Here is a 26,827-nt window from a genome sequence, read left to right on the forward strand (position 1 = left end):
AATATTACTGATACAGAAATAAAAATTGGGAATTATGCAATCCTTTTATGATATTAGTGAAATGTAATGTATCCAAGAATTTCTTCAAAATAAGACTTGATTGGTTGTTGTGAGAAATAATGTTATTTTTAGCCAGCGCGTGCCTTATCGTGAGTTACTGTACAGTATGCAAGAAACCAGTTCGGTATCAACAAAACTAGTTAGAACCAGATTTTGGCGGGAAAGGAGAGTAGGATGTCATGAGTAGTACAAAAAAAAAAAAAAAAAAAAAAAATAGAAGTGAGACAAGATGAAAAGATGGAAAAAATAACCTGGGGCTGAACGGAGTAGGAAGAACTGACAACCACTCTGTATTTTGACTTATCTTTCTTCGAGCTCTTATTCTTTTATAAATTCCTATCGCCTCGCAGAAGGATAGCGTTGGACAAAAGAATAATAAGAATGAGCAAGAAATATTGAAAGTTAGGCAATTACGAGCAAGATAAATTCTCCCGAGTTAATTAATCAGTTACTGAAACCCAGGATTCTATAATATTTGTGTGTTCTCAAAGTGAAAGTCTTCAGGAACCAAGGAGAGTTTCCAGAATTCTCGATAATGAGGAAGCTATACTGTTTATACCGGTAAGGATATCTTTTCTATGCCCCGTGTGAAGTAGCGAAGCTTGTTTCTGGAGAACATGATATAATTCATATTGCTGAAATTAACAATTCAAGATTGAATGTGTGATACAGTGAAACATTTCCCCGTAAACGTAATATATGAATCTCTGAATTAATAGTTCAAGATTGCATGTATGATATAAAGAAGCCTGTTACGAGAGAACGCAATGTAAATTTGAGAGACTGAATTTTATGAGAACTATCGTGTTAGATTGATAAACTTAAAAGTTGCTTAATGAATGTCTGATGACTTAGGCTTTGTGAATTGTTCTGAATAGTTAAACTGAATCAATATTTGAAGCACATTGAACGATAGCTTTGTTCAGAGTGAAATTGTATTTGGAATCTTGGATAATAAGAAGAGTAGAATTTATATACTTAAATTTTAATCTTAAATGATATACTCAGCTGAGTGAATTACTAATGTCTTAAAGAGAACTTATTTATTCTTAAATTGTATTATCCCTACTAGAATTTCTTGTTTTAATGTAAATTTATGTGTTAAAGCATTAAATAATTTTTTGAGTTGAATCTTGTGTTTGCCTGATTTCTTTCATTGCACCGCTCATTAAAATAGTTCGAACCTTGGCGGGAATCCTACATATATAATAAGGAGTATTTCGGCCTGAATTAAGGTGATAACAACAATGTGTTAGCTGATGCAAATTAGAACAGAGTGGCGCAGTTAAAAATAAATTTTCTCTGTGTTCGAATGTGGAGTCAGTCAACAGCTAGAATATATATCGGAGGAGAACGTAGGATCCAACAGTGATATAGGCTACGAGGTCTGTCGTGGATCTAGAGTGAGGGAATCCATACTACTGGTCACCAATTAACTTTTAGCAATCTAGGTAGCAAAGAAATTGACTGTTGGTAACTATCTCCATTATTTGGGAGATGGCTGAAGTAATAGCGATTGGTTTGTGGTTGGACGGCAGACATTTATCTCCCTTTTCTAAGAAAGGTTGAATATCTGATTGCTCACAAGCATTAGGATAAATGTCAACTTCATATGAAAGACTGCAGAGAATATACAGAACAGGTTTTTAGTTCTGGAGCAAACGTTTGTGTACTATTGGAGTGATACTATCGTGATCAGGCGATTTTTGGAGTCTAATTATTTAGTATTATAGGTCCCGTAACAGTGATGCTTTCTGAATAAGACTGAGGTAGAAGCGTAGGTGAGCAAAAGTCGTGTCCGATAGTATTTGAAAAGGACCAGATGGCGCGACTTATCTTTGGACAGGAGGCGAGATTTCTGCTGATGGCCTGAGTGAAATCAGATTTCCATTTGCTAACGGTCGTTATTTTGTGTACTTAACTTACACTTAAGCATATCTGAGGTTCTTATTAAAGGCCACCTATGCAATATGTTGAATTTTTTTTTTTTTTTCCAACTGTCTCCGTATACCTATGGCTAAACCATGGATTGGAAAGTGAGCGGGAATATTGAATAGAATGAGGAATGAAGGCCTTCACGCTGATAAGAAACATTTCTGTAACTCTTTCACCAAAGCAAACGCTTTGGATTACAAGAGTGTAAGGAGTTGTGATATGAATTAGCTAGAGGATCGGTGACCGCTAACGTAAATCTAGAAAAAGAAGAAAAGATCAAGGATATATTGGATATATTGAATGCACGATTTGAGTTATGACAATGCTAACTGCAAACATTTTCACATCTCGCAGTTTGGTCCGTGGTATTCGAAAAGTAAAGCTACTAGTCATTAAGGTCATCTAGTAAGATGACGCGTCACCATTTGGACAGCCGGATTGCATAAATGTCAAACTTCAAAGATTGAAAAAGTGACCTGAGGAAGTGATGAATATAAGTAAATGGGACAAGGAAGCATTAAGCCAGCAGATAAGATCAAAAGCAGGGGATTCTAAATGCAACATTTTCTAGCGTCTGAAATGGTGTCTGAACACATAAAGGCAGTCTCAGCCTTGTGGCGCAAGCAATCATGGTGATTTGGACAATTAAGGTGGAATGTGGGTTGTAGCTGCGATGATACTGCTGTCAAAAAACAGGGGAGGGAGGGTCCGATCTAAATGTCTGTAAGTGATGTTAATAAAATGTTAGTAATATGTTGAAAGTTTTTCTACTTGGTTTAATCCTTTATCCAAGTGTAAGCTAACAAAGTTTGCGCCTGGAGTATTTTCAGAACTGGGGAAAGTCGTGGTAAAGGTAGTATGACTTCATATCACTTGCCTTAGTATCCCATAATCAGTGGTTCTGGCTCCCACTGATGAGACCTCAATAATGGTCGAAACCGGTCTATGTGGTGACCCTTCCTATGATGCATAGTATTATACATGTCCGCAAGGAGATGTGCTTTGCATTATGGGATACTAAGGCAAGTGATGTGAAGTCATACCACCTTTACCACGAGTTGCCCCAGTCCTGAAAATACTTTAGGTGCAAACCTTGTATAATTTCTAGGTATCTTTAATTTATGTTAGTGACATGTTTTACTAAAAGTGTTTTTTTTTTTTTTGTAGGGATTTTGGATGTTTTGTATATTTTGTCATTTTCTGTTGTTTTCTAGGCATGTTTATTTTAATTGCAATGACATCATCATTGTTTCTTGTACGTTTCAATGTGATTAGGTTCTATGAAAAGATGTAGGGTTTTACAGCTGGACTCTTGAACATAACGCCTATAGATTAGTGACCATCTTCTTCCCATAACATGGCATCGACGGTGCATTCCGCAATTCACATACACTACAAGAACTCTCTCACCCCCCCCCCTCCTCTGGCGGCCCGCCTGCGACACTGTTTAACTGTTGTACCCTCCAAATGGAGAAGTTTTAATATATTAGCATGTTTCACATGCTTTCGAAAGGTATCACTCGCATTACGTGGAATCAATGGGACTGCAGATCAAAGCATTCGCCACTTCAGTACTGCAATAAGTAGTGTGGTTGTGTTTCACACGGCGATGAGGGTCATCTACCACTTAATTCTCCTACTTAGCATTTATTCCAACTAGTAAGATATCCTTCTGAAGTCGGAATGCTCATGAGTATACCAGCAGCCCTTTGGAAACAAGTTGTTTCTTGTGAAGATGTGGTTGAAAAATGAGGGAGAAACTGTTCTTGCGCATCGCTTACCCATTTAGTGGCCCGTTTTTTACGTCTGTAATATATAATCAACCTTTTTTCCCCCATTATATCATCCTTTCTTTATACATAATAAGCATACGTGAATCGATGGCATTTCCAGTTCTTATTAGAATTTTTCAGTTATCTGTACGGGAGGCTGCAATATTGTTGCGATAAGTCACTCCTACACTCAAGAGGTCGCAAAGTCTATAAAAAGGCAAATACCACATACGGTACAATGGAGCCAAAAGCACATCTGTCTATCCCAAACTGGATAAGAACAATTATATAATTCCATTAGTTAGGTATGTGATAGCACGTTAAAGTATATTACGTAAACTCTGGTTGAGAGAGAGAGGTTTTAAAGCAAACAAAATTTATTTAGTTTTCTTATACCAGACATTTCTGACGATGTATAACCTATTATAAAAATATTTTCTAAGACTTTTGTCGTGTAATGCAAAATGCTTCTGTCAACAATTCCAGCTCGAGTTAGTTGCTCATCGGTGCAGGCAAGTAGGTTTTCATCTCCTCCTTCCTGGACTTATAATTCAAAACAAACAAAGCTACTGCAGAATTCATACTATTTTGAACAATAATACGTTTGGAATCGCTAAATTGCGGTACTCTCATCTCATCACAAATCAGCAATGAGCTCAGCTATCGCTGACACCTAAGGATAAAGAACTGTTGCCCACCAATTTCTAAGTTAGTTACAGCTAAAGGAGTTCCCACTATGTCCGTTGGATTATAAATGAAGTTAAAGGATTTATTTCTTTTTTTTTTACCATGACAAATATATTAAAAACAGAAAACAAAAAAAAATAATAACCAAAGGTGTAGAAAGTCAACTTTCAACATCTAAATCCAGAGTAATTTGATAAAAAAGGTGGCACATCTTTCGGCAACTCCTATAGGTAAAGATGACCTCGCTATTGCTTCTGCCTGGTATCTCAACCACTGGGCCTGGCTCCCACTGAAGAGACCTCAATAAAGGTCGAAACCGTAAGGAGATGTATTTTGCATTATGGGAGATAGTGGGATAGTTGTGATGGAAGCTTGCTCCACCTTTGCTACGAGTTGCCCTACCTTACCCCAGTAAGGTAGTACAACACCATATTCAGTCCTGAAGATATTTTCAGGCGCAAACTTTGTTTGCTCTCACTGGGATAAAGGATTAAACTAAATTTATTATAAAAAAAATTATTATAACCAAAGGTGTAGTTGTGCTTTTCTGGTAATCCAATCTGAAAATTTGCTTAAGCTCTTTCTGATCACAAGCGACACTGAACCAGTAAAGCTATATAAACATAATATAGGTGCAGTATTATGTCATGGGCTCATAAGTAGCTACTTATTTATGCAACACTGTGGAACATTAAGGGTGGTGGTTCAAAAACTTTTTTTAATAACATAGCCTAGTAAATCCAAAATAAATATCATACTAAATATACATGTTTATAATGCTTTTATCTTCTCTTAATGGATTCGCTGTCTTCATTCTCATATTATTTTTTTTTTAAATTCAGAAATAAACCGATTAGCCATTCACATTGTTACGTATATTGCAATAAATCTGTATTAGCCAGCATGCGTATGCTAATAAGGTTTTTATTTAGAACCAAAGATTAGATAGTCTAGCCAAAAAAAAAGTTTTTTTTTCAAGAAAAATCGCAAGCAAAGTTTCCTATTGCTTGTTCGTTAATAAGCAGGAGAAGCTTTACTGAAAGTGAAGATCTAGCATGAAGAACTGCACAAGGAAATCTACTGGCAAAGAAGTCGGAGAATATTAGAACAGCGAAACTGAACAGTTTTATAGTTGTTGTTTTTTCCTGCGATTCCAGAAACACTATATCACTCTTTTAAGCAGTCTCAGTGGGAAAGGATTAAAAGATCTACAAAGTGTCACAGCAACAGCTAACCTACTCGTGTTTTCTTTACACTTAATCAGAAGTATCAGTTACTAAAACACCTTTGTAAGTGAAGATGTTCATTATTAAACTAGTCAGTTCTCTGCGTCGTTTCGTTGTCATCGAAACAGAGCCTCTAGGAAAATATAATTTGTTCTCCGAAATAGTGTAGTATGGTCAACAATCAACCCGAAAATTTTGCTCGGAGTTGGTTAAATTTCACCTTTTTGGTATTCATAGAAGAGATGGCAGACAGAAAAAAGTGCGGGTGAAAATCTTCCTGATAGGAAAGAGCAAGTTCATTGGCTGGTTGCATAGCCGCTAGGGGCAAGCCGCTGGAGTGGATGATATCACTTAAAACAGATATAGCTTACGAATTAATTTTAAAAGAATGGCAGGATTCATTCGACAGTTTCAAAAGGAATTATCTTTATGAGCAAATGTTTTCCGATTCCATCTATCGTCACTTTTCTTCCAGCTTTATACATTTTTTCTTACTATCTATATCGTATGGATTTTTTGTTTTCAAAATCCTTCAGTCATCTACCTATTCATCCCCTAGCGTTTTTCATTTTATAAGAAATGCTAGTGTTTACATTTAATCAGTTTTAAAACCTCGGGAAATCTATTGGCTGAAAAATCACAGACATCAATAGTCTTCAAGCATTTCAGTCCACAGTAAGTTTCTAGTGGAGTTCTATCTTCATGAAGACACCGAAGAAACAATGGCTCCGATAAACAAGCATATTTATAGATAATCCCATCCTGCTAGTATTCAGGTCAGTCGAGAAACGAAGCTGTCAGAATCAGGTGCCGATTTTTTTTTTTTAACATACTACATTTTCTAGTCACGATCCAGATTAGCGATCAACGGATCTTCTTACTTTCTTTACCTTCCCTTTTTTCAAAGTCTGTCTACATGTATGCATCTTTAAAGAATGGTGTAGAAATCACAGTCACCAGGGAACCTACGAGGACACGGGTTCAGAAAACTTGCGTTAACTAAAAACGACAACTAAAAAGCCTCACCAAGATAATTAAGAAGTCAGAGATTTCAGTAACATAAAAAGTGTAATCTTAGAAAGAACATCGGCTCCCTACTGTAAAAAAAAAAGGTCAATTAGTGAGTTAAACTGGCTTTTTTATTCTCACTGTTTCTTAAGAAACTCAGAGAAGAAAAAAAAAAACATTATCTGCAAATAAGTTGCTTTTCGTTGAAAGGTATATCAATTACTCTTCTTAAATTAGAATAAAAAAAAAAATTATTAGTGTTTTCAGACTTTTTGAAATTTAGTCAGTAAATAAAAATTCTTCTGAGCAAAAAAAAAAATAATAATAATAATAATAAATAAATAAACAATAAAGTATAACACCGTCTTTCAACTGAAAGGCGAGAGATACAAATACAGGTAACCCTCGTATAACGCGGTCTACAAATTCAACGCGGTTTCGATAAAAACACGGTCTACAAATTTTAGTAACATTTTATCTTTTCATATATTTTTCACCGCGCGACTTAAAAAGCAAATTTTATCTTCGTTAAATTTGGGTCTGCCCGTATCGCGCATGTAGTTATAAGCACAGAATTCATTTTAGAGGAAATACCCTTCAGCAAGCATGTATAACTGTTTACCGCATAAAGTGTTTATTGTTGAAAATTGTCTTCGTTTTCTGCCAGGAAAGCGCATTAAAAATCATAAGTGTTAATCTCAAGCTGAACACTTTATTTTCTGGTGAGTTACATACAATATGTAATGCTTTTTTTATGTACAAAAGATATTTTGATATTAATAGCCACTTAGAGGACATTGTGATATGGTAGATAAACGAAATTAGTGAATTAATTGATGGAGAAATAGATTTAAATTAGGAGGAACTGGTACAATTAATAGATGACGTCGAAGCAAATGGCGGGGGAAAGTTCTGCCGAAGATTCTGATTGTGATGAATCCGTTAAATAATCCAGTTTAAAGAAATTAGCAGAAGGATTGGACTTGAAAAAAAACGGACAAGCGGTTTTTTTTTTCCCACGGAAACTCGGGTTTTTCGTCCCGTAAACTCAAGAAAATCGACCATAGAATCCACACTATTTTCAGACATAAAAAAAATTGTGTTAGGGACCACGAGATGGCAGCACCTGTTGAGCCGTCTCTTCACTGTAGACTGCTTAATTAGTGATAGCCTTGGGTCAGCTATCTCTGATTGGCTACCAGTGGAGACTGAACTGCCTACTCAGTCTCCAAAATTTAGATAGGGTAAAACGGCCTCGCCTATTCCCTATACGGGAATAAAAAGGCTTTAAGTGATTTTTTTAATGCTATTATTGGCATTGGTCCTTAAATTTAACTTAAATCCAAACCTATCAAAAACTGCAGTGTCTACCTTCCATCTTAATAACAAACAGGCTAATTTCAAACCTACTGTTTTCTTCAGATACATTACTGGATTACATTAACAGTACACCTAAATATTTAGGTGTTACCCTAGATAGAACACTCAAAGAACACCTAGTGAAAACAAAAAGTCGTAATAACATAATCCAGAAGCTGAAGCTTTACTTCTATCAGCTTTAGCCTTGGTTTATTCAGCTGCAGAGTACTGTTCCCCAGTATGACTCAACAGTGTTCATACTTCTAAGGTGGACATCCAACTTAATCAAACGATGAGAATAATAATAACAGGAACTATAAGATCTATACACCAAATTATTGGCTTCCTGTCATCAGTAACATCGCACCTCCTATCTTAAGCAGAAAAGCAGCTCGTGATAAATTACGGAAAAATTTAACCAACAATTAACCTACCTATCCACGAAGACATATAATAACCAACAATGTTAACCCACCCATCCACGAATACATTAAAATCCCTCTACATGGAGACTAAAATCAAGAAATCTTAGTTGGAGAACAGCAAAGGAATTTAATAGGTGAATCTTTCAACTTGACTGATAGATGGAAAGATAAATGGCTCCAGTACTATAATAATCCCAAATTAGCTATATTGGACCCTACCTGGATTGGGACAACCACATCATCTTTGGACAACCTTAAACCGCATTAGAACGTCATGGTAGATGTAAACAACATCTACATAAATGGACCAACTCTCCTACTTGTGACTGCGGTTATCACTCTCAAACTATTTACCACATTTTACTGCACTGCCCGATATATGCTTTCGAGGGAACTATACAAGATATACATAATGTTAGGACAGAAGCTATAAACTAGCTTGAAAAATTGCTCTGTAAAACTTTCTTTTATGTGGCTTTTAGTTGTCATGCATCTGTTACATCGGTGTATTATGTTTCCCGCTGTATTTCACCATCATACAATAAATAAATAAATAATAATTTATAATGGACAATTTCTTTAATTCTCAATATAATCTTTTTCTTAAAAATGATTTTCTCTGAACAAGATCTTTCGCCCAGTTACATCCCGTAAGCCAGCGCTTCCCAAACTGTGGGCCGTTAGTTTTGTTGAGGGGGGGGGGGGCTTGAAATAATGAAAACAAATTTAAAATGTTTTAAGACTAAGTGTGTGCTATATCAAATGTGTATGTAAGATGTTAAAAATGTAATATTTGCATTTGATTTTTGCAATATTCGCTGTGTATTTTGTATTGAATATAAATACAATAAATATTATAATAATAATATGTCTGTATTACGATTTTTTTTTTTGATGGGGGCGGAGAAATATTTTAATTTATACAATATATATATATACAATATATAATATTGCTGTAAACAATATTATATACTGTGTATATATATATATATATATATATATACAGAGCTATCATGTAAATTTAAAGTTTTCCTACGATTTTTCAAATTTCACGGGAAACAAATTGAGCATCATGTTTTTAGAATATGAAAACCACAACAGATACTTGTAGTTTTCGTATTCTAAAAACTACTTTTAGTCCTGGTTTTCATTACCACAATGGGAAATAACGGTGTGGTAAAAAAAAAAAAAAATAAATAAATAAATAAAATAAAAAAATAGTATTGAACTTCGACATAACATACATCGTTATAGTCTTCCGTTATTCAGTAGTTTTTTTTTTTTTTTTTTTTTTTTTTCTCGCCATACTGTAGATGCAATTTCCATCCCACCAGTAAGTAATCCTTCATATTATAAGAGACGCTATATCTAAAAATAAAAACAATTTAAAGAAACAATGGAAATTTTAAGAAAAAAAACAAACTGCAAAAGTGGTATTCACATTGCCAACATTCGATGCACCCTTCATTTTATTCTCGATAAATCCAGCAGTTCAAGCTAGCGAACTATTGGATTTATTCAATTTAAATAAGGCCTAACGCACGCGCTTAAACATCAACCGCCTCAACTCACATCCCTTTAAGAATAAACCTATTTGCAATACGTTTCAACGTTTTCAATACTTCGCGTGTTCAAAAGGTATTAGAAGACAGGAAGACAAAAGCGTCGGATTTTGATTTCAACGTATTCTTTGTCGGTACACCGATTTAACAGAAATTCGTGTACGCATAGAAATGCTAATATCGAAGTCTGCATTCAAATCCCCGCTATAAAACCAGTGAATTGCAGCTTTACCAACATACCGAAACATCAGCGGAACAAACAGGCGACCGGCTGTCTTTTCTTGGCGACTTCCGTCCACCCGTAAAGAATACAAATGACTAATTTAGTTCCAACAGAAGTTACAACCCACCTCTTCGCCTTATGCTTTTCATTCGGGAGACTCAACTTTCTCAGCACAAAGACCGATGCCATAAGGGCCACGAAGCGCTCTGCATTCTAATGAATGCGACTATGTTTTCGCGTCCTGCTACAGGTGTATTACATGAAGATGCCGACAGTTGGACCACAAGACAGTTACCATTAATGCTGCGGGGCCTTTTAACAGCATTACAATCAAAAGGGCTCTCTACAACGTGTTAACTCCTCGTTATCACTGATGCCGACGCTATTATCAAGCTGGCGATGCACGTTCCAGGAAACTCACGTGGGAAGGAAAGGAAAAGTGCTAGCAACATGGCACTACTGCGACACTGTCGCTAAAAGCATAGCTATAAACCTATTAATATATTTTAATGGTCTCTTGGAGCAATTTCAGCGGGATTTTTCCAAGAAATGTGATGCGAAATTCGACGTTTTAATGGCTCGCGTTAAACCGTCTTCTCAGATTTAGAAAAGTGAAACTAGACTCATCTTCTTTGGTAGTCAAGCGAATAAAGTAATACTTAAGTCGTTCTTGGAGCCATAACTGCGATTTGCAGAAAGGGAGAATTCTTTCAGCACCTTTGTCAAGTCTCTATTATTTGAAGAACATTATATTATAGACTGTTATTCATCATCCGCCTACATGTACATCCTTAGATATAAGAGCTTTTGTTGTGCATTAATTTATGCGAGGGGCATAAGTTGAGTAATGTGAATGTTCTTTTGACTGTGTTAGCGGTGTTATTCGAGGGAATTTGGACTTAAATAAGAAACGTCCATCGTTGATTAATGTACAAAATGCAGGTGGAAGAGAATCAAGCGAAGTAAAAATAGAGGAATAGCAAACATTTCATGTGATGTTATATATACACTTATCAATTTTCTGATATGTATCCTCAAGGGATGTTTAAGCTACTAAGAGAGCACTACAGGATTAATTTTATATTATGAATAATCTCCTATCAACAATTTTCCTCCAAATTAGTCTATTACTTGTCAGCACTCCAATATTGTCGTATCTAACATTTCGTTCTTCTAAAGCACTTCTGATCGAATCAATCCCCCTAGACCTTGGTCTTCCTCTAGGACTATTTCCTGTCCTCTTGGCATCAAACATTTGTTTTGCTAACCTTCCTTCACCCATTCTATTTAAATGAGCATACTACCTTAGATTAGCTCTGCTGACACATTCTTGAACGCAAACAATGCCAAGTTCCAAGTACCGAAGAAGCTGCAGTTCAATTCCCGCCGCTGGTTCATTGAAGATTGTTTTAGGATTACTTCCAGGACAGCTACGGTCATGAAGTGGTATCTTATTACATACACTCTCAAACAAAACCGGTGTGAGAGTATATGGTTTTGTCTATTCTCGGAGAAAAAATAAATGCCATTTCTGTTAGGGTAGTCATAAAGCATAAAAAGATCAGCTAACGCCTGGATGGTATTTCAAAATTTATCTGCGGAAGATTGAGTTAATTAATCAATTCGCTCGTCAACAGATAAGCTATCGTCGAACATACTTCTTCCACGGTCCTCATCAGGTTCAGTCAAGCACCTACAACCGTTAGAGGCGCCCTCGGATTTCTTAACCGTTATTCCAGGATAGGTGGCTAACCCTATAGAGTATATTTTGTCTGTAAACTGCGTGTCTTCTCCTGGCCAGTTTGCCAGTATGCGTGATGATAAAACATTGCCACTTTCGTGAGAGACTTTTCAAGTAAAAAGCTAACTCACTTTCACCTGAAAAGCCCTGATAAAGATTCTTCAGGCCTAGACGGAATTCGAACCCGGTTCTTTCCAACAGAAGGATTCTGTTGAAAACTAGAAAAAGAATTACATTTCTAAAACTAAAAATGAAAAAGGTTGTTTGTGTCCCTTTCAAACTTCAATTAATTAAAAAATTGTTTTGAGGTGTTTAGGTTTCTTGCATACGTAAGTACGCTCAAAGTGAGGGTTCATGGGATATTCTTCGAAGGTAAACATGTCGCCGCGGAGGAGTTACTTATACCGGAGAAGAAATGTCTGCCATTGTTTTGGTTTGAATGGAATGACGACGAAGAAAGGAAGGCTATAGAAACCAGTAAATAAATCTCTGTTTATCTGCATTTGGTCTTTGGTCAGTGAGCCTGTTTGCAAAATAATTAAAAATAATAATAAATAAAAAGCTGCCACTGCTGTATGCCATTGGCTAATTCACTTTCAGCTGAAAATCCATCGCGTACTTAATAATATTAACCCAGGTATTTTCAGCCGAAGTACAATGGTGCATCATCCTCGCGACTGCACTACACAGGCATTACACTGTCTCCGAACTTTTTGATAGCTTTCACAGAACGAAATACACTTCTACAAACGCTTGAGACTGTTGATACAACTCAAATATTATAAATGATAAAAACATACCAATCCTAATGAATAGTCTCATTAGCACAGCGACAAAATTCGTCCAGCGCTTTTAGTGCCGTAATAATATACCGACAAGATAGATTTTAATTAAATGCAAATTAACGATATGTTAGTTTTTAATTAAAAGCAAATGAACATGGTTTAAGCAGCTACTCGGCTATTAACCTTGACACAATCGGCATTACCACCGCTTTCGGGGCGATATTTAACGGCTGATGAAGAAATAAATATCTCTTCTCGTCATATTGTAATGTACCAATGTATTGTGCGCCTACATGAGGAAGTTACCAACTCAAATATAGCAGAACATTAATTTACTAAGCCACCATAAATCTTCACTAGCTGTTGTTTAATGGTGCTACACTATCCTCGAGATATTGATTTTGACATGTTTACACCCTACTTGTTAACTAAATCTAAAGGACAATTTGTTTGCAGTGGTGGAAAGGTTACTGAAGCTTTTGGTTCAGGACAATATACAGATGCCAGTTTGTAATCTAAAAAGACGGTACGCTTATAATTGCACGAAAAATTGTTTCTTATTTATTCAAGAACAGCAGTTTGAAAGATAGAGTTATGTCTAAAAAAAATCTAAGGTTAAATCAGGCCTATTTAATTCGTGAACAAGGAACATATGGTTAGCTTACCGTTACTTGTGCCATTGCAGATAGTTGGCAAAAAGTACCCTAAAGGTGCATTTGAAGCACCAAGTACTGGTTTACATAAGAACTATGAGCGACTTTATTGCTCATTATAAAGGCAGCAGTTTGCAGGCGATACAATGATGAAAAATTATACTTCTTTCCATCTTTATATGATGCTGCAATTTGGAAGGCGCAGGTGAACCGTGTTCTGAAGTGCACTGCAAGGGTGAGGAACACAATACGATAAACTGATGCAATGATAATGAGGTCAGTGCTCCACTTTACAACACTGAAGTCGACCAGGGCAACTGCTCAAACTTGGTTATCTGGTTTTAGAAAAACTCTGAAAAGGACTCAGTGATGAGTAAAGAAGGTTTCCAGGTGGCTGTTATTGCTTTGGAATTACAGAGGAATCAACTAAAGCTATAAGCCAATACATTGTTGTTTGTAAATTACGTGTGTTTTTCCAGATGAAAAATTCTGCGAACTCACCTTCAGTTGAAAAGTTCTAATAAAAGTTCTTCGGGTCCTAAATGGGATTCGAAATGAAGTAATTTCAGACTTCTGAAATTACCTAGATTACAAAAAGAAATTCACAGAATGTAAATCTGCAGCACTTTTACTGACAGATAAAGAGGTAATACGAATGCATATAATTTAGTAGGAGATTGCGCTGTAATTTAACTCTCTATGAATATAATTTACAGAGGAGATTATACTCGTGTGGAGGGAGAAAAAACAAGAGACTGACACAGGATAAAAAAAGAACGATGAACAAGGATAATTTTTGCGAACAAGAAGTTTTGTCGCAGTGGAGGAGACCACATCCCGTGAAATGAAAGCCTGTGGCGGCTTGAAAATCTTTTAAATTTGACCTATTGAGTAGCCATCATTAAGCTTTCGTAGGTGGGACTGATATTAAAGGGAGCAAAACTTTTTAAAATTGATGGAAAAAAAGAAACTGTTTATAAGAAATGGAATGGTGTTGCCATAAGACTTCCACAATGTACCAAAATCTAACATTCTTTTATTAAGGATTAAAAACACCTGGAACTGTATTCAGCTATCCGAAGAAATCAGGATTCATAATCGACACCTTTTATAACGTCACCATCAAGCGCATATTGCTGACATTTGATTTATCCGAGTAAATGACTAGGATAAATCAAGGTCAACATCATGCCATTTTTTACCAAGAAACTTCTCTTGGGATCTATTTTCTATTCCCTCAACATGGTGCAATATATAAAAGCCATTAAATAGAAAACATTTTAAATATAACAGCGCTTCTGCCATTCATTTTATACATCTTAGATTCAATGCTGATCTGGGAAAGGTGGGGATAATATTTCCAAAAATTTAAACAATTTCCCCCCCCTTATGGATGTCAGACTCTTTCAAAATGCCCTTGAAATCTTAAACTTACGAAAGAGACGCCAAGAGAGGTAGGGATCACTTTTTTTATTAGATTTTTTTTGACATTGATAATAAGCGATTTTTTTTTTATTTTGTTGAACCGCTATGATCATGTGCCCAAGTGACATGCATCTCCAATGAAATAAACAACAACAAAAAAAAAACCAACTTTAGAACCATTTTCTGTTTCTTTTGTCTGTTTGAGTGGAAAGACCAAATTCTGTTCTAGTAAGCAAGGACTCTTTATATATATAAGGGCTTTGGTTTTCATCTGAAGAGTCAGTTTCTTACCAAAATGGCAAAATTCTGTTTCTTCCTGAAAAACAGACAACCCAGCCTCAGAATACGCGCACTTTACAGACATGATACACCCACGCCCCTTTCGTATAGTTGTTCTGGGGTAACAACTAACTAACCCTAACCTGTACACTGTCCTGCTGTAAATGAAAATAAGACATTTCTTCAAAAAAATACGACCAGGGTGTTCCTACAGAAGAATTTAGAGTGTCTCTCCGCAGACCAGCCATAATCTACATAGAGATTACTTTAAAAAATAAAAATAAAGTGAGGGCATGTAAGGCTATTTTATGCCTGTGCATAAAATAGCCTTGTGTTTGTTCTAAATAGCAATAGCAGGTTATTGATATTGCGATTCTGAAAAATGAAATGGAAAAAAATTATACATTTCTTTATATGGAACTTTTAACAATGATGACACAAAGGAAAATTAATGCGAGCATGCTCTGGAGAATGTGGAATTTTCTAAAATAAATTATCGTATATTGAGATTATTTTTCGTATTATTTTGAGGCGTATAAAGAGTTTCATGAATAACAGCAGCTTCATAGTTCCTGAAGAGCCTTGACGTAACCAACAGACATTACAGTAAAACCTCGATATAATGGACTAATTCGGGCGGGGGGGGGAGTGTCTGTTAAATCCGAAAGTCCGTTATATAATAAAGCAAATTTTCTGAATGCGTATGATAAAAAACTGACAAATTAGCTAATTTACATGTTTTTATTTATGTAGAAACTTTTATGTAATTAAAATTAAGTACTGTATCTATGAAAAGTTTAATTTCACGGCAAAGTTGTAATTTTAAATTTATATTGAATAGGTCTATAAAATGCGTACGTACATAAAATATTCACCTCGGGTAAACAAATACACACTACTGGGCGTGGCTTAGCGCACGTCGGAACATCGGCCCGCACGCGTTAAAACTGCCGCAGAAAGTCATGCCACGCGTTAAAAAAAAAACCAATTACATAGAGATTTCAGTGAATGATTAGATCACGTGCTAATCATTCACCGAACATGTTTTATGAGCGGTGACTCATTTATGTCAGCTAAATTACTACAGTGTTTTTCTAATACATGATGGCCTATTCGCTAAAATCTGTTAAAAATAACAGGAAATCAATAACAAAAAAATAACCTGTTAATTTAATTATAAGCAAATCTTGGTTAAAAGCATTTTAAAATTAACAGGGTCCATTAAATCCGAAGTCCGTTAAATCGAGGGTTTACTGTACTAAAATATTTCTATTTCTCGCAACATTTACCGTATTCGAGAAGTGCCTTCTCGAATACAGTAAATGTATATATTACAGAATATATTTGAAAAAAAAAAAATCAAGCATATGTTGAAAATACGGCTGATAAAGTATTATCAAGAGATAGAAACCGTCATCCTCAAGGTAATCAGTGTGAATGCAACTCATAATTATCTCCTTTATATTAACAGCAGGCTTCCAGTAAGACTATAGTAATTTGCATGAGATTCTGTTACAATTAGCATGAATGTCCTCTCGATGGTTGAAACAGACATTGTCATAAACGTATCTATTTGTCGTATTGCAGCTTTGGATTTCGTGTTGTGTCAAACTGGGCGTAAGAGGTCTGATTCAAGGCGTGACATTACTGAGCAGTATTCCCAAGCTGAGCACTGTCCACTTGCATAACAGGATTAACACGTCAGAAACAAATCTTGGTATACAATCGGTATATTTAACTAAAATCGAACTGCAGAATACTGCTCAGTATTCTGCAGTTCGATTTTAATTCCCTCAGAAAAACTGATAAAGTATTATCAATTCCCTCAGAAAAACTAGAATAACTAAAAATGAGGCGAGAATACAAAGAAAGAAAGTAATGAGAAATAGCGAAGAGAAAATGAGCACGGGAAAATTCTGGGCGCATCTGCCAACAATTCAAAACCTAGAGATAATTTCTCTGTATCGACGGATGCAGGAAAAACAGTGAAAAGGATTAGTGTAAAGAGAATAACCATGCGTGAAATTCAGATACGTAAAACAGATGCAACGCATTCTTAAAATTATTTAAAAACCAAAGCAACATGGTTAATCAACGATAACTTTAAAACATATATTCTGCAGTTCCTCCCCAACCCTCAGAAGCTGAAATAGAAACCCCATCAGGCTTCCAATTTCGATGCAAAACAGTCCGATAAATATCGAGCTTTAAATGAATTCGTTGATATTTTACATTATGATATCGGAAATTGGCGATGAACGTGAAGTGTATAAGTTAATTATTCAGATTACGATTAAGTAACTAAGACCAGGATGAGAGCGAATTACGTCTGTAAACTAATCGCGCTCTCCGGCAAATTTGTTTATTTATTTTGTAGAATAAAACAAAAGACTGAGGGAAGAAAAATTCTGTCATCCCGTCTGAGACGGAGTAATTTTTTAAATGAAAATCCCGCAAAATAAAATATATATGAATGATCCAGAATTACAGTTTAGCTTGTTTCAAGATGTAAACATAAATACTACACGGACGCCATCGGCATCAAGGAGAGGTCTTGATAGCATTCAGTTAAAAATAAAAACTCATTTTCCAAACCTAAAAGTTCATAAATATTTCTAAATTTATTTCTCCCTAAATAAACAATTTAACGTTTGCTTATCGTTCACCAAATTCATTTTGAGATAACGAAAAAATAAATTTTCATTTTTTTTTTTTTGCTCAACGTCACAACCTTTCTGTAAATTCATCTATTACCTATTTATTACCTATTAATTAGTTTTCTTCCTAGAAAACTAATTAATATTATGATACCGCAGGCTAATTTCTTCTGCAAATTTTATTGTCTATCAACTGCGTATGCTCCTTGGTCGATGCGTCTGTACTGTGAAATGAAATACTTTACCGCCATCGTATGAGACCGGCAAACTGAACGCTCTTATTTTATTTATTTATTTTTATTTTGGTATGAGTAAAAAAAAAAAAAAAAAATGTTAGAATAAACGATCACTTAATAGGGGCACAAATAGAGCATTTTCGAAGAGTCCCCACGCATTTTACACAAAGCAATAATTAACTACGGTCTGCCAGTTTATTACTGTTTTGTGTGAAATCTCCAACAAAACAAGTTGTAGGTTCCAATCCTATTCTGGCATGAATGTTTGCAGGTGGTAAATGAATGGTCATCGCTCAGATGAAAAGCAAAACAAAAAAAAAAAAAAAAAGTACAGTTTAGCCTCTAGGACAAGGTTTCTGCATTTTCAAACCCTCAACCCACTCACAGTACTGATATACCATAGGTTTACATTTTTTTTTTTCAACCACAAACAATGGAAGATTTTAATTTTTTAAAAAATTGCCAGCCAGTTTGACTAGTATCTGCGCTTTCCAACCAACAGGCTGCTTGTTCGAATCTCACTAAGGACATTACTGCTTGCGAATATCTTGAAGAAGCAGGTGAATTTCGTCGCACAGTGGGAGGTCACCACCCTGCTTGTGAGAGACCCGAAGTAGCTTGAAAGAATTCCATGTTTAGCCTCTAGAGCAAAGCCTACAGATTACTCATTTTTGGCATACAAATTTTTTTTTTTTAAAAAATGTCATTATTAACTTTTTTCCCATTGCTACGTTAGTATTTTGGAACAAACAGAACTCACGAGCTTTTGCCATGTTCAACCACAGGTGATGTGGGTTCCCTATACGATCCTGAAACGAAGTCGATTATCATCTCAAATCAAGAAAAAATTTTAAAGTAACCCGTAGGGAAAGATAGGCTACTGCTTTCTGGAGAGAGGCACCGCGATCAATTCAAAACGGTAATTAATTATTAAAACGTAGTGAATATGTTGCAGAAATTGCAAAAAACATCGGCAGAATCCAACCCACCAGAATGAATATAGTCCTCTTCCATGAAAACGACCACACCAGTTTGCATAGAGGGATACAACTGCAACATTTAGCTGGAATTAAATTAAAGATGCCAAGAAATTATATTCTTGTTTAATCCTTAATCCTAGTATAAGCAAACAAAGTTTGCGCGTGAAACATCTTCACGACTAGGCTACTTGTATATAGTGGCCGATGCTGACTTAGTACTCCATAATGGAAAGCACATATCCTTTCGGGTGTGTGCCATGCTTTATGGGAAGAGCCACTACCTTTATTGAGGACTCATTAATGGGAGTCAGACCCAGAAGAGATCCTAAGGTTAAAGTAATGAAGAAAGGATATATTTCCGATATACAAATAGAGTAAAGGTTTAACACAATGATATAATTTCTTTACATCTTTAATTTATTGTATAACCAAATGAAAAAACTTGCAACATTTAACTGGAATGATCTTCCCCACAGCGATCATAGACCGGATCTGGCATCTCCTAACTACCAACTGTTCGGCCTTCTGAAAAGTGCACTCCAATAACACCATTTTGTGAACGACGGGCTCCGATGTCGGAGTCAGCGTGCAGCATCACACTCAGCATAGTAAAAGTGTGAGCCTCCGAAGCCCAGTCGGTATAGATGAAGCCTTTTGGTCGGAAAGATCTGGGGTTCGATTCCCGTCCATGATGTGAGGAAAGTTATCTGGTCTCATACCGAGGTAGGGGGTTTTTTGACCCGGAAACTAGGGTTTTTCGTCCCTCAGAACAGGCAAACCGGCCCGTGAACATACACGGATCTACAGTCATAAAAATACATACTTAATCCCTCATTAGGAGGACTCAACCAGTCCTAAAGGACGGTTGAGGAATGGGGAGAACCGCATACGAAATAAATAAATAGTAAAAATGTACAGAGAATGATGAGACTGTTGAAAAATTACAGAATACTCGTGAAAGATATAATTAATCCAAGTAATAAACCATTGTTAGCCTGATTCGGTTAATATCTTCAATATCTGTTTCACAAAAAGCAGATAAATATCACTGGCAAGAAACTGGTCAAAATATAAAATTACTTTCTTTTACTTGTGTATTCTAGCTTCGCTTGAACGGAAACTATCGCTGTGCTAAAGAAGCCATTCTGCAGCCTCTACATGTAGCATTATATTCCTGCCAATGCATCAAGTTAAAACAACGTACCTAACTGTAAAATATTGCATCATACAAGGGATGCCATCAACATGCTTTTAGCTAGCTATGTTTAATGATTACTGACTTTTTATGACTGCTTTCCATATTAATATAGGCAGTAAGTCCATGTTACATAGTGAAGACGAAAATAAAGGATGTAATATAGTCTATTTCGGATTTTTTTTCTCCGGCAAATCCAATCACAGTGAATATGCAAAGAGTGAAAAAAAGACGAAAACATTAGTCCGAAAAAGAACGAAATACTTCCATTTTTCCATCTACGAGATATGAAGCAAGCTACAGACAGAAAAGTTGACTATTGATTTTGCAATGATGCGGGCTAGATTCACCAGTACCAGTAGAGGACCAGGGGAGGAAAAGGAAAAAATAGAGCATCACTTGTAAGTTGTTATTAAATATTTCCCAACTGGCTGTTGTCGCCAGGGTTAGATATCGACAAGTTTTGTCTGATGTCTGCCTCTATGCACTACCAGCAGAAGACGTTTCTTTAGTATCTGCTGCCAGCACTTTGCCACTTGTCAGCATCCAAAGTAAAAGAGTTGTTGCTGAAAGCTATATGACCAATCCAGCTGGCTCTCCAACGAGAAAGTTTTTCTGTACAGAAGCACACATTCGATTTCCGTTCCTACTGATTTTTTTTTCAACAAAATATCATCACGATTTTATGTAGAAATGTAAATATTCAAGTTTTATCTAAAATTGGATAATACTGGGATAAAAATTCTGAAACAATGGAAATCAAAAAATTTCAAAATCCAAGAGTAATTAGAAATAGATAAAATACAACGGCTTGAAATTAAAATCATGGCTCCGCTTACAGAAAACTAAATGCAGTAATATTTTCCTGTGCTACGGTGCAAGAAAAGATCGTATAAAAAAGGAATATTATTCTGATAGTTTCGATTCATTTCATTCTTTACTCTTTGATATGTAAATCATAGCTTGTTGTGAGTTGACAATTCTGTTGGACATCCGGGATCTGTGTGTTGTCATCTTCCGCAATTAATGGCTTCGATAACGTATGACGATAACTTCTCACCTAAAAAAACAATATCAACAGCTAGACTATTTATGTACATGACTAATGTCCAAAGCTCCAATCACTTGCCTATTTATTTCCCCCGAGTATCCGAGTATCTTGAACGAATGTACACCTATAACATACACTACGATGTAATTCTTTTCGTTATATATTAGCATATGTCGATGACAACATAAGGAGTTGATCAAACCATAGAAGAAAAAAAAAGTTTCCGTGGAGGCTGCTTCTACGTCCCTGTCTATATGCTATCTGTTACACCTGTCAGCTGCATACTCTCTCCGGCTCGCTTGTTCCTTATCAGAAATAAATATATTTTAAGGGAACGGAAATCATAGAAGTAAACCATGTCAAATATTATAATATATGCGAAAGTAAACGCGCAGTTCTATAAATTCTCCAAAAAGTCTGTGATCGCCTCTCAACATCAATATGTAGGTATTAGTAATCCGTTCGGGAAACGTACAATCTACAACCGTATTTGCGAGTCCTTGGAAAAGTGGACATGGCAAAACACGCAGATGGATACAGAAAGCGAGACGCAGTAACAGCACTTATAAATGTTTATTGTTTCCCTTTTGACGAATAAATGATTGCACGTGAAGAAAAAGCAAGGGATTCTTCTTTTCAAACTGATGTTGTTGATTGTTGTCGTAGCTTCCGTAACAAACCACTCAAACCCGAGAAGTGCATTTTGTTGTCAACGAGTTGCGTGAATGGTGACTTGACATTTCTACTGTTTTCAGATTGAGGGATGACACCCGCGAGGCGAATTTCGATTTCGGACAACTTCGATTCGCACTACCGCTGCTAATCTATGATACTGTCAGCCAAGACAGTTCAGCTATAAACAGAATTAGGCACTCGAAAGCGACGGAGTAAATGCTGCATCAGCAAAATGTACAGAACTGTGCAAGTTTTATGGATCTCGCCGAGCTCGTTAGACTCAACTCTATCATTAATCGAAAACCCCTTGAGTAAGTAGTTGAAGTACCAGGAGGGAAGATAAATCTCTACCCAATCGAACGTTCCTTTTCAAAGCCAAACTATTATAATGGAACACTTGAGATTAGAACAACTTTAAAGGGGGGAAACTAAACGCAATTCTTGTTTACTACTCGAAAGTTTCATTTTAAAAGCTTTTTACCGAGAGGAGAAGTATTTTAATGCGCTTTCTTTCATTTGATAATGAACCATTCCAGTATATTGTATTCCACTGAAGATGAGTATCACTTTTAGCTATTTGCAACATGTAGTACTGAAGAAAGGAAAACTGCCCTTTGTTTATTTAGTATCTTTTTCTGGATATTTCTGCTTAGTAGCACTTCATGTCGAGATTGATTTATACACTCTCGGTACTGCACTAGATGATGTCAACATCAAACCCCGAAGAATATGTGCAACAGTATAATCTTAGTAGAATAATCGCTTCGAGTCAACAACCGTATGTTACTTATTTCAATACAATACTGTACCGTCCCGACGCGGTCATGCTAATTATGGTATACTGCGCATGCCGTAATACAATAAATTGAACTGGAATATTATAAACCTAAAACTGCTAACCAAATTAATATAAATAACCCACCATCACTGCCTCTTATCACCAAACTCACGTAACTGTAAACAAAGAAGTGACTGCCAATATAAAGGACATACGATAAGAAAGTTTCCTACTAATTAATAAAGCATGTAGCGGTTGGATCTCTGAGGCGACAACACTGCTTTAATTAGGCTAAAAGCTACATTAGACGTCTCATGGGATAATTGTTGAGCCCAATGGATAGCTTATGTATCGCACAGCATACGATCATCTTGCAAGGCGCAGAAGACTTCCAAAAGTATATAAATTGCTCCTGAGACACTGACTGGCTTCTGATTTCCCCAACTAGAATAAAAGTAGACAAGGTATGATAATAAAACTAACTCAACAATGAGAATAGTCCACGAGCCGGTTTATCTGTAACGTACATGCAACATACGATTGTCAAGCATCGGGTATATCTTGAATAAATACTTGAGAAACACCATTTCTTTAAAGTGCTTAAATGGCGCAATACTAAAGAAGCAATATACTTGAAACGAACGGAAAATATCATCGTTGCATGATTACCGAGTTAAATAAGTGAAACTGGAATAAAATGTTGGTCATATTTCTTAAGAAATCACACGAAAAACTGATTTTTATGATTGTTTTCTAACTGCAACCGAAATACATTCAAACTTTCTAGACCCTCACATTTCGGGATTCCTCTTCATTCCAGACATCTTTTGTAAGTCCCACCTTCCTTATATACTTTACTATGTAATAGGGTTAGACAAATCGGGCCGGCCTAGTCGTTTGCGGTATGCTGAAGAATCAAAACATCGACTCTCAGACGCGTACGAATCGCATTCTTCAACTGTGTACGATGTAGCACAAGAAGTTCTTGAGATTTGTCAGCAAGAAAATCATAATGTTGATGAAGCTAATAAAAACGGATATCGTTAGAGAAACCAAAGTCGCCGATTCTCGATAGCTAAACGGAGGAAGCGAGTCACCAGGATCAAAAGGCGCATTGATGAATAAGCCAGTCGTATTGAGAAAAAAAGATGCTCATTTGAATCGAAATTTAATTCACAATTTGGAGACAAGACATTAAAAAATTTAAAGCAAAGGATAACCGATAAAGTCTATATTGTTGGCTGTGTGAGACAAGAAAAATAAACTATTATTTTTTTTTTTCTGAAGTGTCACCCGAAACCTGAACTAGATTCTTCGATCCAGCAGTCAAGACTCGAGATTTTACGGTATTTTTCGCCTCCGTTTCACCTGGAATCAGGCCAGTTATATTAAAGCACCATTTAAAAGCAAAAATCGAATTTAAGCCCAATAAGTTATCCTGCATATCTGTTTCTGAAATAAGTATAGTAATTAGAATGAATTCGATTTCAATTTTTCATGAAGACTAATGCCCTTCCAACGGTTTATGTAAAACCAATGAAATGCCATTATTTCCTTTGAAACAAAGTCAATTACTTGGGGATAAAATTATGTGATTAATTATTAAACATTTACAGCACATCGAATAGTAATTTTTTTTATGTTTCTGAATTAGTTTTCGGTAATTTTTCTGCATCATTCGATTTCCAAAACTACGAGAACATTTCTCAAATTAAAAATGCTTAATTAAGTAAATGAATTATGAATAATGGCACATAATTTACATCGTAGTTAATTACAATAAAAGAAATGTTTATACATCGAAGCATTAGTTTCATTATCCATTGTGTACTAAGCGCTGTGTAACGGGAAGGAAAAAAACTATAAACATGATATTTAATGTGGCATTAAGTCAACTAACACTCGCTGCATAACAAATTAAATGAATTATTTCTTTTAGGAAGACTTTGGTTAATAAAACTTTCTGTGAAAGTCCCAACGAATCGCCCAATTACTACTGTTCTAAGCAGTAAATCATCTTATTCTACAAGAAAATTGAGAGTTGATTGGAAGAATAATTGTGTGACGTTGCACGCAAATCAAGAGTGATCACGCGAATGGTTTCTGACCCACAACTTCCATTGCGTGAATCGCTTCCATAAAAAAGTACGAACTGATTTCGAAATTGGTATTGCAGTAATTTAAAAACTGATTGATGTAAATAACTGGTAGTTAGCAGTAAATTTCTCATAAATATTAATGCACCAAAAAATGGGATTTTTTTTCCCCCTTGGCAGTGATGACCATATTAAACTGAAGGGAGGAACGAGTTAGTACTCTATTCGATAAGATTAAAATTGAACAAGATTAAAAATATTCAATAGGCACAATTATATGACAAAAAAAAAATAGAGAGGGTGGAAATACTTTGAACTATACCTAACCGCTTCAAAATTAGCTCTTCAATTTGCTGTCCGCCAAGAGAGTTCTACTGCTATATATCTATATTACAGCTCAGTGCTGTTAACTCTTGGACCACATTCGTTTTCAATTTTTGGGAATATTTAAATTCACAATGGTTCGCAAAAATTAATTTAAATAAAAATACGAGGAAATATCTTTTTTTTTTTCATTGACGAAGTGATACTAAGTAACGAACTCGACCAATTTTTGTCAATATATAATGTTTTGTATTTCCATATAAAAGCAAATTAAATTTGCATTTCATTTAAGAAATAATTAAAAATAACCAGATCAAGAGTTGCTTACCTGAATGTATTCGATTGGATATTCAAATAATTTAATGAAAACACAAAGAAGTTTTCTTTACTAGGTGCATTCAATTCTTCTCCAATTTCCTCACATTCCATGCGAGCAAGTCAAGGCATCCTACAATCATCAGCTTTGCAATTTCTGTAATTTAAATTGGAATTTATTCAGCATACACTAAAGCGGGTCTGTTTGCAAATAAAGTGATTTACTAATGTAAGAAATGGGATTAGGAATTAATAATGATCAAACAGAAAATGCAACTTTATCGCAGCAATTTACTCTTTGTCTTAAGAATAACTAGTATACATATAAGATGCAAAATGCAGTTCTTGAGTGCCCAACAAATTGCAATGGATTTTACTTAGAAGACGGACAAAAATGTTTAAATTTCTCTCTATACGTATTCGTAACAATGCTGAAATGTGTTCAAATAAACATTTAAACTGCATAAAACCATGCAAAATCCAATTAATAATCTGCTATTAAAATATAAGAACTATAATAACAGAGGATAACAAGAAAAGAAATGATCACAATCATATAATGTTCCGTTTTGTAATATCATCAAAAAATTTGAAGGAATAATTACTTTTTGGGATGTCCTATTTATGATGGCAAAATGAAACGACTCCGCAAATTTAATCAGTGAACCTAAATACCAAAATTCTTTAGATTCCGAGATGATTTGTGTAACCCTGTTGTAACGCTTTTACTTGTATAGCACTAGGCTGCCAGAAGAGAGACCGTTTTAAGTTCCATTGCCAACTAGATGAATTTTTTTTCTATAACCTTTTCAGCCAGTTCCCAGAAATTCGGATTTTTGATTCTAAAACTCAAGAATGGAGTTGTTTTGAATTAGGACCGAAACAATCCAGGTTACAAGACTAATGAATCTGTCTATGGTAATTTCCTTTTCGTTTGGCCGATTTGTCTGTTTTACAGAATAAAAACCCACTTTCTGGGAGTGAAAACACTTCCATATGAACCTCGACTAAATCTCTTAAAACTCAGAAAAAAAGACCGTAGAACTTACAATATGCAACCTGTAATATAACAGTTAAACTTTAGGAATAAGAGATGGTGGTAGGTGTTTTGCCGTACTCTCGTTCCGATGTGAAATCGTCGGAACTCAACTGCCGTTGACAACTACGTGGAAACCAGTGCCCATCGATTTCCAAAAGTTACAACAAAAAGAGTTTTTCTGAGTGGGTTTTATTTATTTTATGAAATTCTATCGAGGACTTATTTTGAATTATTCTGCCATAAAAGATAAAAAGCAAAATCAAGAAAAGAACTATTTTCGTTTAAACTATTCTGACAAAAAATCGAAATTATAACGAAAAGACGAAATTTTTTTCATCAAT

The sequence above is a fragment of the Typopeltis vanoorti genome, chromosome 14, assembly GCF_054136105.1.
Source record: "Typopeltis vanoorti isolate ZY-2024b chromosome 14, IOZ_Tvanoo_1.0, whole genome shotgun sequence".
NCBI lineage: Eukaryota > Metazoa > Arthropoda > Arachnida > Uropygi > Thelyphonidae > Typopeltis > Typopeltis vanoorti.